The sequence below is a fragment of the Sturnira hondurensis genome, unplaced genomic scaffold, assembly GCF_014824575.4.
Source record: "Sturnira hondurensis isolate 20B ecotype Veracruz unplaced genomic scaffold, ASM1482457v3 Scaffold0016273, whole genome shotgun sequence".
NCBI lineage: Eukaryota > Metazoa > Chordata > Mammalia > Chiroptera > Phyllostomidae > Sturnira > Sturnira hondurensis.
The window spans coordinates 1,532,284-1,546,957 of NW_028088904.1; the positions used below are offsets into that span (position 1 = coordinate 1,532,284).

The 14,674-nt window shown below is 44.0% G+C and overlaps 1 pseudogene; it reads left to right on the forward strand.

The window, feature by feature from the left end:
- Window positions 1-612: 612 nt before the first annotated feature.
- Window positions 613-14,674, forward strand: part of LOC119000754 (eukaryotic translation initiation factor 1A, X-chromosomal-like) — a 63,247-nt pseudogene continuing 49,185 nt past the window's right edge.

Genomic DNA, 14,674 nt, shown 5'->3' on the forward strand with positions numbered 1-14,674 from the left:
CTGGAGAGACCCTGGAGCGGCAGCACCCATGCAGCCGAGGGGGCCGTGGGATGGGTGTTTCTTACGGCTTTGCAAGCTGAGACGGAGACCAGGCTTTGCAATGCAGCGAAACTACGTGAGCTCCAAGGACAAGAAGAAGCCTTGGAAGCCAGAATTGGTGTTAGAAGAAGATCTGCCAGCAACAGAACAGCGACGCCAATCCCCGTCTCCTGCTGCGGTGGACCAATCTGAGCAGAGGAAGATGACCTAGATGCGAAACCACATTCCTGGAAGGCCCACCCCCTAGTGTTACAGAAAATGAAATCCCAGCAACCTATGCCACCTAGGGGGAACCCCGCAGGTCTCATTCAAGTGGTAGAACATATCACTTACAGACCTTACACACAGGACAAACTGGTGGATCTTGTGAATCAGCTTCACCAGCAACCTGGGGAGCTCTTAGCTGCGTCGCTCTTGGCCTGTGTGATTTAGGGGTGGGTAGCATTGTGTGCAATGCCACTGAGGTTTGGAAAAGATATCGTCCATCGCAACACACCCATCCCTGTGCCAGCAGCTGCAGAATAGCCGGAGGCAAGGTAGGGACAGGGCTCACATTCCTTGATAGAGCGGGCAATGGTGGCTATCCTTATGGTCTGGGTGAATGTGAGTGACATGCCGGATACGGTGAGCAAGTGGCAGTCCTTTTCAGACTTAGTGCAAATCTCGCGGGAGTTAGGCATGTGCCAGGCCATTTTCAACCCCAATGCACAGGGCCCTGATGATGAATGTTGTACAGCTGGAATGAGGGATCTTGTGCTCCAGCACGCTGCCCCCAACATCCTTTGATTCACTGATGGCGATTCTGGTGCCGTATGTGGGTTGTCACATAAACAACGTCAGGACTATGGTGGCCAGTGTGGGAGAAGCAGAGTCTCGCCACCAACAAAAAGCTGTTTGTACAGTCTCTCTGAGTCCTTCTCTTCCCCGGTTGAACCACTCCCCTATGCGGATTACTGGAGCATAGATGTGGTCAGATCTTTTAGGGGCTGGAGTGATCACACTAAGATTGAAAAAAATCAAATGTGAATCTGTTAGAGCTCTGGAAGCAGCTGTGAGCTGACCAACACTTCCTGCAGCCCCCGAAGAAGAAACAGATGGAGAAATCTGGGGGTACACCCTGAGAGCCCCAAGAAGCCTGTCCTATCTGGCTGGAAGATCATTTGGCTGCATAAACCTCCCCAGATGAAGGAGGAGATATCCTTTGGACTTTTGGCTAGGGGAGAGGCCAAGGATCCATCTTCAGTAGGAGGCTGCATGTCGAATTGCCTGTTCATTGGTCCCCTGCAGATGTCCAGTGAGTGTTAGCTCTTGTGGATACAGGAGCTGAATGTACCTTCTTACATGGAACCCTGAGAAGTCAAGGGCCTGAGGTCTCTGTTGATGATTATGGGGGACAAAGTGTGAGGATGAAGGTTGCACCACTCTCTCTGGGTATCGGGTGTTTGCCCCTCTCCCGTGAGTACACTGTTTATGTATCCCCCATTCTCCAGTATATCCTGGGTATTGACAGACTCCACACACAACCACAGCAGAGTTTCACTTGTGGGTGTGGGTGGTTAAAGCCATTTTGAGGGGACATGCTAACCACCCACTGTGCAATTGCCACCTCCATAATGGGTAACGGCAGTGAAACGATACTGGTTGCCCAGAGGTTATGAGGAAATTGCAGCCAGTGTAGGAGAGTTGGAGAAGGTGGACATAATTAGGGCTGCCCACAGTCTTTTTAACTCTCCTGCATGGCGAGTAAAAAAGCCAGATGGTACATGGAGAATGACAGTTGATTACTGGGAGCTCAGTAAGGTCACTCCTCCAATACATGCAGCAGTCCCTTCTGTGGTGGATTTAATGGAATGGGTAACTAATGAGCTGGGAATTTACTGCTTTGTAGCTGATCTAGCAAATGCCTTTTTCTTCTTTGACCTTGCTTCAGAGAGTCAAGGTCAGTTTGCCTTCACATGAGAAGGCTGGCAGTAGACTTTTACTGTGCTTCCTCAAGCGTACTTGCACAACCCGACTATCTGTCACAGGCTTGTGGCAGAGGACCTGGCTAAGTGGTCATGGCCTCCAGAGGTACACCTGTTCCATTACATTGATGACATTTTGCTAACCAGTGATGCTCTTGCAGAGTTAGAGAAGGCAGTGCTGCAAGTGTTGTCACACCTGAAGTCATGAGGCTGGGCAGTCGGTGGAACCAAGCTGCAAGGGCCTAGATTGTCTGTCAGATTTCTCGGGGTTGTCTGGTAGGTAAAGCAGAAGTCATCCCTGTTGTGGTGATAGATAAAATTCAGCCATATCCGATTCCTACCATGGTGAAACAGCTCCAGACATTTTTGGACCCTTTGGGGTACTAGAAAGCATCCGTGCCCCATCTAGCCCACGTTGTTCATCCCTTGTATTCATTGGTGAGAAGAGGAGCAATCTGGGACTAGAACCTGACCTTTACTCCAAGGAGTAAAGCACATCATTAAGTGTGCCCAGGCCTCAAATGCTCTGGACCCTGCTAGACCCATGAGCTAAATGTGCATGTGACACAGGAAAACTTTGGATGGGGTTTGTAGCAGCGATCAGAACAGCTATGTCAACCCTCAGGTTTCTGGTCCCAACTATGGAAGGGAGCAGAGGTATGATACTCCTTAATTGAAAAACAATTGGTTGCAGTATACGCTGCCCTGTTGGCCACAGACACTATAACAGGAACTGCCCCTATGACAGTTAGGACCACCTATCCCATCGAAGGGTGGGTCCAGGACTGGATGGCCAAGCCTCATAGAGGGATAACTCAGATGCCCATGTTGGCTAAGTGGGCGGGGGTTGGGGCTTATCTACAACAAAGGAGTACTTTGTCCACTAGGCCCTTGCAGGCTGAGCTACAGTAAGTGCTGGGTCCTGTTACTTACATAAATGACAAATCTAGTGCTCCTGTCCCTATAGAAGTGGAAGCTAGCCCATTCCACAAACGACAGGCACCTATTCCCTCAGATGCATGGTACACTGATGGGCCCAGGAGAGGTCAGATCCCCGTGTGGACCACCATAGCAATTCACTAGAGACAGACATAATCTGCTTTGACATTGGCATGGGTCAGAGTAGCCAGTGGGCAGAACTCTGGGCCATGTGGCTCATGGCTGCTAATGAAGCACAGCCCCTGACTATTTGCAGAGAGTTGGGCAGTGTGCCAGGGGCTAATATTATGGACCTCTAGGTGGCATGCAAATAAATGGATGGTTATGCATAGGCCATTGTGGGAACAGAGATCTTGTGGTAAGATCCCTGGGAGTTAGACCACCAGAACCAAATCACTGTATGTCATGTTACTGGACACGCACCCTTGGGATGCCTGAGGCTGATACTCTAGCCAAGGTGCAGTGGCTAGAAACAGTACCTGCCAGTCCCACGGGAAGGGAAGTGGCTCAGTGGCTACACCATCACCTCTCACATGCTAGACAAAAGACCATGTGATCCACTATCAAAACTTGGGGGTTACCTGCCCCCTTAGCAGAGGTACAACAAACTTGTGAGACCTGTGTTGTCTGCTCACAAGAGCATCCCCAAAGGCCTGTGGGAACTACTGGACACATGGTGAGGTAACAGATACTGCTGACCCAGTGGCAGGTGAATGTAATTGAGCCCCTACCTAGTTCAGAAAGATATAAGTATGCTATTACAGGTGTGGACACAGCTACAGGACTTTTAGCTGCTTATCTCACATGGCACCCAGATCAAAAAGCTGTGATTGCTGCATTGGAGCAGTAATGTGCTGCTTATGGGTGACCCTTGATCATTGAAAGTGATCAGACGACACATTTTACTGGGGCTTTGGTACAACAATGGGCTCGGGACTTGCAGACTGACTGAAAATTCCATGTGGCCTATCATTGGCAAGCTGCTGGGATGATTGAATGTTACATTACAATGGTCTCTTAAAGCAGGGCCTGCAAGCTGCTGCTGCCACCCCTACACTGAGGGGCTGGATGAAATGCGTATGGACTGTCCTCCTGACTCTAAATGAGAGGAGCTGCAGTGGGGAGATGGGGGGCATCTCTGGTGCTAGCACTACTCCACTGGACCGCAGCTCCAATTCAACCGCAGGTACAGAACCCAGGCATGGGAAAATGGGAATATTCTCTTGCCTGCACCTGAAGGCCAGGTGCGAGGGCAAACAGCCACTTGGACATATCCTTGGGAAATAAAAGCCCCCATGCATTTTCTTCTGTTTCCCTAAATCTAGAGTGAGTCTGCCAGGCCTTGACCGCCGGCGACACACAACCCTATGCCATCTTTTAAATGACATGATTGTGCTTGCCACATCATTCCATCGGGTGGGTATAGGATTAAATAGCTGAACACAACATGAGGGGCTGCTGAAGGCCACACAATGTTGCCTGTTCATTTCTGGACACTGTTTAAAGTCATATGATTTATTTATTGTTTTTTATCTGAGATATGGGAGCTAGAAAGTTGGAGAATGAGCAGATTGGAGGGACAAGATTTCTTTAGTGCTCTTTGGAAAAACATAATTTCTAAGTCAATATGAGTTCATTCACTTCGCCCTGGCCTAGGCTTTTGCAGGCCTAAATATACCCTCTTTCACTGCACCTCTGCCACTTCTGGTAGTTGGGCTGACTCTGTGTGGGGCAGATGTAATCCAGTGAATGAGTGCGCCCTGTGCTACTCCCTTGCACACTTGAATGCTCAGGCCATGCTGCCTCAATTTTCTAGCATTAATTTCTTCTTTTTGTTAACATAGAAAATATCCAAATCTGTGGAGAATTTTTATAAGCGTTTATTTGAGCCAAACTGATGACATATGCTAAGAAGTAAGATCTCAACTATTCCTGCGAATAACAGTTTTGCTACTTCTTTTATGCATTTGAAATTCAGGAGGGAAAGTTAGGAAGATTACATGGAGGTGAAAAAGAAAGGCAGGAATTGAATTACAGGATAGTTAACAAGATTATGTGCCTTCTTGAGGATGGTTATGGTTTATTTCAAAGGTATGTTAACCTAGATGCACAGAAACAAGAAAAATCCTTGCTTATGGCAAAGATAAACATCTTACTGAAGAAGTTACTATATGCCTGGGTGGTGACTACCTACCAAGACTTGACTGGTTAGAAATTTATGATCAGATCAACCTGTGAGGTTACTTTGTTTGTTTAATGGAAGACATTCTAAATAACTATACAATTCACTTGCTAAGACACTGACTTTTACATTAGGGATGAGCCTAATATGAAATTTTGCCTTTTACTCTTAGTAATTTCTATTGTAGCTTTTCCCTTGCCAAAATCAGAGACTAAGCTTCCTAAAACAAAATACTAAAGCTGAAGTGATAAGTGGGTGGCCCTATTGTTATTTGGAGGAAATTGCTTTTCAATCTTTAAATATGGCACACTAGAGAGGATTTCAACTAAAGTTTTTGATGGCTTGTCTACATCTGATATCCAATTTATAACAGAAACATTATTTTCATTCTATGAATTTCAGGGTCATTTGGAGGGCATGACACTAAAACAACAGAGAGTTCTTAGTAAATTTGTTCAGCAAAGCCCCCGTAAATTAGGAGAGCAACCATGAAACTGTGTGCACGGGTTCACCTATTTAAGATTGGGCATTCACAATGTAAAGGTCTGTGTACATTTCATTTTCATATTAGGGCAAGAAGTGTAGCCATTGAACCTGGAAAAGGCCCCAAACCCAAGCACGGTGGTAGCCACTCAAAAACAGGACTCTCGATGGAAATGAAGAATGTCAGATTGGGCTGACACTAGAGCACGTGGTTGGTGTGCCCTACACAGCATTGCCTTGGGTGCTAATAGACACTCTTCCAGCTGAACTTTTTGAGGGGAACAAACACTTTTGAGAACTAGGCCTACTTTTTAGGTAGTCAGAGGATATCAATCAATTTCCTTTTCTCTCCATAAGCCTTTGGGCATTGATCAGAAGCCCTTGGGAAATATTGTGTCCTAAGATCATGTAAATATTCTACAAAAGCTCAGATGCAAGGACTGCCTAGAACAAGAATAGCAGGGCATACTTAGGCATTATTCTAAGTATTTTGTTGTGATAATGGTAGTAACAATAACTCTATGAGGTACGTATTTCAGAAAAGATGAAACTGATTTTAAGGAGGTTAAGTTACCTGCCTAACAGCCCTTGGCCTTTGTGGATCTGGGCCAGAATTTAAATCCAGTCAATTTTCAAGTCAACAGTGGACCCTATTCTGCCTCTCCAGCACTAGCCATACTAGACCTGCTTACATTTAATCCATCAAGGTGTACAATAGAAAGGTGGGATGAATAGTTTTTATCAAAATGAAAAAAAATTTATGCTCCATTTACAGGGGCCCAAACACTTGCCAAGGGCACTCTCTATTCCCAGACCTATTTGAATATTCTTCCAGACTCTCCAGATTACTAGATTTAGGAAATAAACATTTGTCTCCAGCAGATTCTCCAGGCTTCTCTGGAAAGATGCCTATACCTCATAAAATAAAAAAGAATGAAGAGACAAAGGAAGCTTGGGCCCAAAGCTAGGTTGCTACACATGGTTAGGTTTCTGGATGGGGTAAAGCATTTAACTGCCCAAAGGTCTCTGGAGGATATTTGTAAAGCTCCAAATTAGTTTGGCAAGGCATGGGGACCACTCTCTCCTCTTTCTCATTTAAACCAACACCACAGAAAATCCAGGGTCTAGTCAGTGTCAGTAAAGTAGTATCAGTGTCTGATCACAGCAGAGAGGGGCTCTCGACAGCCTGGGGGAAAGGGAAGTCCTCTTTGGGCAAGAAGAATTCTAAGAGGAGAATTGAGATCACGAAGGATAATTTTTCTTTTCATCATTTTTTATTTTCAATCACAGTTGACACATATTATTATATGAGTTTCAGGTGTATACTCCAGTGATTGGACATTACATAATGTATTAAGTGTTTATCCTGATAAATCTCACACTCATCTGACACCATATAAAGTTTAATTAGATTATTATTGACTATATTCCCTATAGTGCACTCTACATCCCCCCAATATCCCTGCCATCTGGAAACCCTCAAAACATTTATTGTGTCTATGAGTTTGTTTCTGTTCTTTCTGTTTGTTTATTTTGTTTTTTAGATTCAACTGTTAATAGATGTGTATTTATTGCCATTTTATCATTCATATTTTTTATCTTCCTCTTCTTCTATTTAAAGAGAATCCTTTAACATTTCATACAATACCAGGTTGGTGGTGATAAGCTGCTTTAGCTTTTTCTGGGCAGCTCTTTATCTGTCCTTTGATTCTAAATAATAGCTTTGCTGAATAGAGTAATCTTGGTTTTAGGTCCTTGTTTTCATCACTTTAAATATTTTGCGTCAATTCCATCTGGCCTGCAAAGCTTCTTTTGAGAAATCAGCTGACAGTCTATGGGAGCTCCTTTATAGTTAACTAACTTAAATGTTTTTCTCTTGCTGCTTTTAGGATTCTCTTTTAACCTTTGGCATTTTGATTATGGTGCATCTTGGAGTGGGCCTTTTTGGATTGATTTTGTTTGGGACTCTTTGTGCTTCCTGGACTTTTATGTCTATTTCCTTCACCAAATTAGGGAAGTTTTCTGTCATTACTTTTTCAAACAGGTTTTAATTTCTTGTGTGCGGTCTCTATTTCTCTCTCTTCTCTCTCTCTCTCTCTCTCTCTCTCTCTCTCTCTCTCTCTCTCTTTCTCTCTCTCTCTATTCTCCTTCTGGCATCAGGGAATCACTAATGTGGGGCAAACAATGTGAGCCAGGTTGATGGAGTTTGCTGGCTCTGTGTGAGAAGACCTCATCAAAGGAACAATGGCCCTGCCACACTTCTGTCTGAGAGAAAGCTACCTTTCCCCATATAGCTCTGGTGCCTTTCAAGCTGCTTCCCCCTTGCTGGAGCTCAGAGGGAGTGAATCTGAGTAAGTCCATGTGTGGACCCTTTAAGAGGAACTGCCTCTTTAAGGAACTGCCTGGGACTCCAGAAGTTTCCATCTTTCTCAGTCTCAATCACCGCTAGTTTTTACTAACAAAAGTTATGGGGATTTTTCTTCCTGGCACTGGAACCCTGGGTTGGGGAGCCTGGTATGGGGCTGGGGCCCTTCCCTCCTTGGGGGTACCTTGGCTAGTCAAGATATCTCTCCCATTTTTTGTCTGCCACACATAGGTGTGAGACCAGCCTGTTCTGCGTTCTGCTCCTTCTACAAGTCTTGATATGGTTTCTTCTTTAATTCTGTAGTTGGACTTCTATTCATTTCAGTTTATGGTCATTCTGAATGATTGTTGTTCTGTAGTTTAGTTGTGATTTTGATGTGATTGTGAGAGGAAGTGAGTACCTTGTTTATCAGCTCTGCCATCTTGACTAAGTGACAAAGGATAATTCTTATTTGCTTCAGGCTTTTAACTGGGGCTCTTCTTTTTAAGGGCAGGAAGGACATTTAAGTACTATACAGTGATTATTCAGCTATACTTTTTAAATGCTAAATTCTTCCCAGTCCCCCAAAACCTCCAAAATTGTGCCCGAATTTATTCAGAAGTTTCAGCATCTAAATGATGACTTCCAAACTGTCTCATACATCTGGAAGCAACATGGCAGACAATATGGTTTGATGCTTGGCTTGGAAAATATGGTTCCCATAACTATTTGCAGATTTTATTAACTCACTTACTCAACACACATATATTAAGTGCCCGTGTGTATCAGGCTAATACTGTCACTGCAGTTGCAAAGAGAACAGGACCCAGGACTTACAGATGAGTAGTTATAGATATGTCTATAGCATCTGAGAGTCTAATACATAAATGACTTCCTTCCAAAATTGGAACAGGCATCTGAAATGGCAAAATCCACAATTTCCACTGCAGTAACTATTGAAATGTATCATCCTGGAGAAGCCCTCTGAGCATCGTTTTCCCTGAACCATCAGGTCGAATTTGGGTAACCAGATGCAGCAGCACAGCTCCATAGAGGTGCTTGCCTATTTTGATCAATAGATCATTAGGTGGCACAATCAACGTTGCTCCAAGTAGACCCCTGGAAAGATCTAAAAAGGAAGTAAAGACTAGAGCAGTATGTTTGTCAAACTGCTGCATGATGATGGCAAATTTGCTTAGACAGAGAACATAATGGGGGATGGTGGAAGCATCCTGAGTATACGAATCACCCACCATGGGAAAAGTGATCTCCAAAGATGTGACTGTACCCTGTTTGTGACAGTTAGGACAGAATACCTGTCTCTAATACTCTTTCTACTACACTTAGGTGCCTGATAGCAAAAACAAAAGGCAAAAAACAAAAACAAACCTTTTAAAAATTTTTCCTTTCTGCACACACTCATTCTCATTATTATTGCTCCCTATGTGCTCATCACAGCCCTGGGAGTCCCCTTCTTCCCACAAGGGTAAGGGCCTGCAATACTTTGCCCTGTGTCGTTCTAGGCAAAGGAGAAACTTCACTAAATGTAACCACTTGTTTGCTGACAGGGTTTCCCACCAGCATAAATTTAGTAGGTCCTGGCCTCTCTCTCTAAAGATCCCTTCTGCTCTCGTATATTTGGGGAGAGGGGTTACCTCATGACAACTACCTCATCAGTCTGCAACCACATTGTGCCACTTACATTCACTCAGTCCATATCTTTATCCTGTCTTCCTCCATGGACTTTGTTCACTTTGCTGCCAGTCCTTTCTAAACCTGTGACCTAGTGCTAGTGATTATCCAGGCCTTGAATTGCCAAGAGCATGGCTAATCCCAAGTTTAATGAATAACAAGATTTTAATAAACATTTGGAAATAACAGACAGGAGTTACAACTCTGAGACAGTTAAAACTGGTGCTACAAATGAGGAATTGTAAAGTTCACAGGTCAGATCTCTCTAAGTACCTCTTCTGGTCACCACCCAGCCCAGCTCCAGCCACTTCCCCAGACCTCGACCCTGCTTTTCCTGTCATTGGAGAGGGAGAGATGAGAGGAAGGCGGGGTGGGGGGCGGGGGGGATGAGAAGGAGAGAAAGGGGCCTCTGGTTCTTCTTTCTGTGGAGTCCTTGCCTCATAATCCCTGTTCGACCTTCCCCAAGCCCTCCCTTACTTTTGATCCCCTTCTAACATGCCCCAGTGTGATTAACAGTTGAAATGTCCCCACCAATCTGGGAGGGTCAGTCTTGCCTGAGGGTCCCTAACAAGACATTAAACTAGAAGACAAAAAAATTAAACATCAGTCCTTTTCCAAAGTCTGGGTTAATTAGTCTAGAATGTTGCATAAAATAGAATTGAACTGAGTTCCCCATCTAGCTCTCCTGGTGATCCCTCCATCAGCCTGAGTGCGGGGGACTTCCTGCGCCCCCTCCAGCACCCAACTTCTAGCCTCTCCTCCAGTAAGAACATTCACATATTTTTCAAGAAGAGGAAACACTTTTTTACAGACTCTGAACACTAAATCTTCTTTAAAGATGAAACACTTTCCTATAGAAAACAATTTGCAGAGCTGCATTCCACCCATGATGAAAACAGTTTTTATGTTATTGTGCATGACACCAGATCGCCTTGGAAAGGCAGCGTCTGAGTTTCTGCATTCTAGAATAATCAAACATCCATCTCCATTGTTGTGTCCTCCCAGAACAAAGGAATATTTGCCCCAGAGGGAAATATCTGCCCCCACCACACCCCAGTGTACTATACATCAAAGGAGGGAAGCTTTGAAAGTACAGGTCTTTTTATTTTGCTCCCAAAATTCCAAAGACCCCAAGACAAATTCTGTGTCATGGATCAAGATCAAAGAGTTATGTCTTTCCTTTTTTCCCAGGAGTCTGTGTGAGGCTGTTTTTCCCAAGCATATGGCATAAAGTGGGGTGCCTGCATCATATTCTGACAGCAGGATTACAGAGATTAATGGTGGGAGAGGCAGTAGAGGCTATGGCAAGGTCTGTAATGTGGGCTCCTGGCAGCAGGTGCCAAGTCCATAAGGCAGGGACCCTGATTTTAACCCCACTGCCCCAAGGGCTCTGGAGGGGCTATCACCTCACTCCTTTTTCAGTCACTCCCTCAAGATGGTAGCTCCTGAGTGAGGGGCCATGACAGCGTGTCTGTGACCATGTTCTCACTCTTTTTATGTTTAAAGCCTCACCCAAGGATATATGTTCATTGGGTTTTAGAGAGAGACAAAAAGATCAGTTGCTTGCCTCCCACACACTCCCTACCTGGGGATTAAACCCATAATCTAGGTATGTGCCCTGACCAGGAATCAAATCTGCAACACTTTGGTGCATGAGACCAGAGTCACCAACCAGCTGAGTCACCCAGCCAGGGCCTGCGTTCTCACTCTTAGACTACAAAATCAGATACAGCATAACTACCTTCCTATAAGCTCCTCTCTGCAGAGCATTTCACAAGCAGAGTTCTAGGATGTTAAACTTGAAGGGAAGTTAGAATTGCTCAAATCCAAACTTATTCATCCAGATACATAAGTTTGAGGTCCAGAAGTAAACTTACATTGTCAAAGTTACAGAGCTAGTTCTCCCCAGAGCTGGGACATAGCATCTCATCTTCATGAAGATGATCCTGTAAGATGATCTATAGCAAGTTTTTATGTTGATAATAATATGATAAAAGATCAAGGGGAATCCTACAGATTTTATATTCAGAAAAAAGTCCCTAAGGGACTCCTATGTTGCAAGCCATTACTAAGTACCAGGAACACAGATCAATAAAATATGGCACTGCTCTTAGAGAGCTCATGGTCTAGTCTTTGAGAAATATGATGCCTCAACAACGAACATCTCTTCAGATTCATACAGCAGAGCATCTATTTACTTTATGGCTACCAAGAAGAGGCACTTTCCCAAGCTGAAAACTCCATGCCCATTCTGATTCTGACAACATGCCGATAATTTAAGGTTGTTGGAATACTTAAGCAATACTGTAGTTTTAAAGAAGTTTAAATGTCACTTGCTTGTTCAGATAATGTGGAGCTGAGTGGGCTTGGAGTTAGGAGATGGGTCTTACGACTCCAACTTCAACTTCCTGTCATGCTGAGTTAGAGTTTCTTCCAGCAGCCTGAGAAGACTAGGTGTGCCCAAGCCTAGTGACCCAGGCACTATGCCGCCCGTGCATGACTCTGCAGATCTCTTCTCCTGCACAGAACCTGTTTGACATCTCCTGATGGGGAAGCCTCTTTCTCATAATATCAAGAGCCAGTTTGTGCTTAGTAAGGTGACATTGCATTTTCACGGCCAACACTGGCAGGAACACAGGCAGATGAGGACAGCCTGAGTGCCTCTCTAGAGAGTACCCTCAACCACAGCTTCCCAGGAGGTGTGTCCTTGAGCTGAGGCCAGTGGAGGACCAAGAATCTGGGCAGGAGAGTCTTAGAGAGTAGCACTTGCCAAACCACAAGCCAAATACACCCTGCCAAGGGGACTCCACCCCACACACCTGATCGGCCAACCTCAAAGCCATTCTGCCTCCCAAACAGTTCTCTTTTTTTAAAGATTTTATTTATTTATCTTTAGAGGGGAAGGGAAGGAGAGAGGGAGAGAAATATTAATGTATGGTTACCTCTCATGAGTCCCCTGCCGGGAACTGGCCTGCAACCCTGGCATGTGCCCTGACTGGGAATCGAACCAAGATACTCTGGTTTGCAGGTCCATTCTCAATCCACTGAGCTACACCAGCCAGGTCTCCAAACAGTTCTTATTCCATGAAATTAACTACTTGATGAGAGCCTCTGGGTGCTAACATGTGGTACCTACTGAGATGAATACTGGAAGTGGGGGCAACTGGGGAAAAGGATACAAGAAGCAAAGCAGATTGTTGGTAAGAGTACAGGGCTTGGGACCAGGCTGCCTGGGTTAGAATCCTGGCCCCACTACTGTCCCCATTAACCTTGTGCAGGTGGGTCAGTGTCTAGGCTATAGCTCTCTCATCTATAAAATGGGATAATAGAGGTAGCACCTTAAGGTGTTTTTGTCAGTATTAAAGGAATAAATACATGTAAAGTGCCAAGTCCACAGTAGGTATTTGGAAAGGAAAGTATGTCTAAGTTGCTCCAACTCCATCACTAACCAAGGCAACACAGCAAATTCTTAGTCAAGGTCTTCCATGGGGCTAGCCATATATACTTTCCAACAGTACCTATTACTAAGATAAATTATTTTAGAAGGCAGTACCTAGTTTTTCTACATCCTGATAAAAGTTTCAAAATAATTGCTTCCAGACCCCTTCCCCACTGCAGGTGTTTAACAGCACTACCTTTACTGTACATTCTCTCCACCTGATGTAAAACTATTAATCCTTGAATATACATAACTAACTAAAGATGCTGATGCATAGCTATATTTTTATTTATCCTCCTGCCTATATAAACATTCTCTCACTTTTCTAAAGTTAGAGCACTGTTTCAAGGCTTCTTGCAGCTCTGTTCTCAGTCATCTCCTCAGTTTGACCCAAATAAATTATTTTCCTAAATTTACAGAGACTCAGTTTTCATTGGCAGTATTTAATAATGTTAGATATCATTGAAGCCTGTAATACAGTCCTTTTTTTCCAAATTCCTTATAATCTAATGGTTGAGGTGAGAAAAATCATTTGTGAACCAACAGCAAAAATATGAGACAATATGTAATTTGGCTCCAAACTATTGGTTCAGATTCTAAGATCAGTGTGAATTAGTATAGAATCCATAATAGATTGTCTCTGGATAAAGCCCAGAAAAAAGCCCATAATCTATGAAAAGGGAGATAATAGGGGATCAGTATGGCAGAGCATGGACTTGAGAGTCAAATAGCCCAGAGTTTGAATTATGGCTCCACCAATTACCAGGTGTGAGATCTTGGGAAAGATACTGTGATGGTTAATTACTTGATTGGTCAACAGTTATTCTGGGTGTTTCTGTGAGAGTGTTTTTGGATGAGATTAACATTTAAATCAGTAGAGTGAGTAAAGTAGATTGCCCTAAGAGAATGAGTAAAGCAGATCATCCTATATGAGTGGGCCTCACCCAATCAGTTGAAGCCTGAATAAAACAAGTAGGCCAACCTTTACTAAGTAAGAGAGGCTTCTTCCCACCCGACTTCCTTAAAACTGGACCATCAGTGTTATATCCTGCCTATGGACATGAGCTGAAACATCAGGGCTTTCTGGGTCTCAAACCTGGAGCTGGCCAGCCTTAGGACTAGAATGATGGGCTCTCCTGGTTAGGAGGCCTTCAGACTCAGACTGGAAGTAAAGCACTGACTCTCCAGGGTATTTACTTTGCAAACTGCAGATCTTGGAACTTAGGCTATATATCACATATGATAACTGAACACAGGTCCAGCTGCCTACCCTGAAGAAAGCCAAACTTGTGAGAGAGGTGATTCAAATGCCAGCAATCTGATTCACATGTTGGAATGTTTAAAGTTGTCCCAGAGGTTCAACTAAGCCTCTCCTCATTTTTTAAAATTCTTCTTTCTTCATTTTGTCTGGGTGAACATTTATTTTTTTCCTTCTGTTCCAAATCATTTATTTGAGTCCATTTCCTTCCCTTCACTGTTGGTTTCCTATATATTTTTCTTTATTTCACTTTGCATATCCTTCACTTCTTTCTCTATTTTACAACAATACTCAACCATTTCTGTGAGCACCCTGATTACTAGTGTTTTGAAAT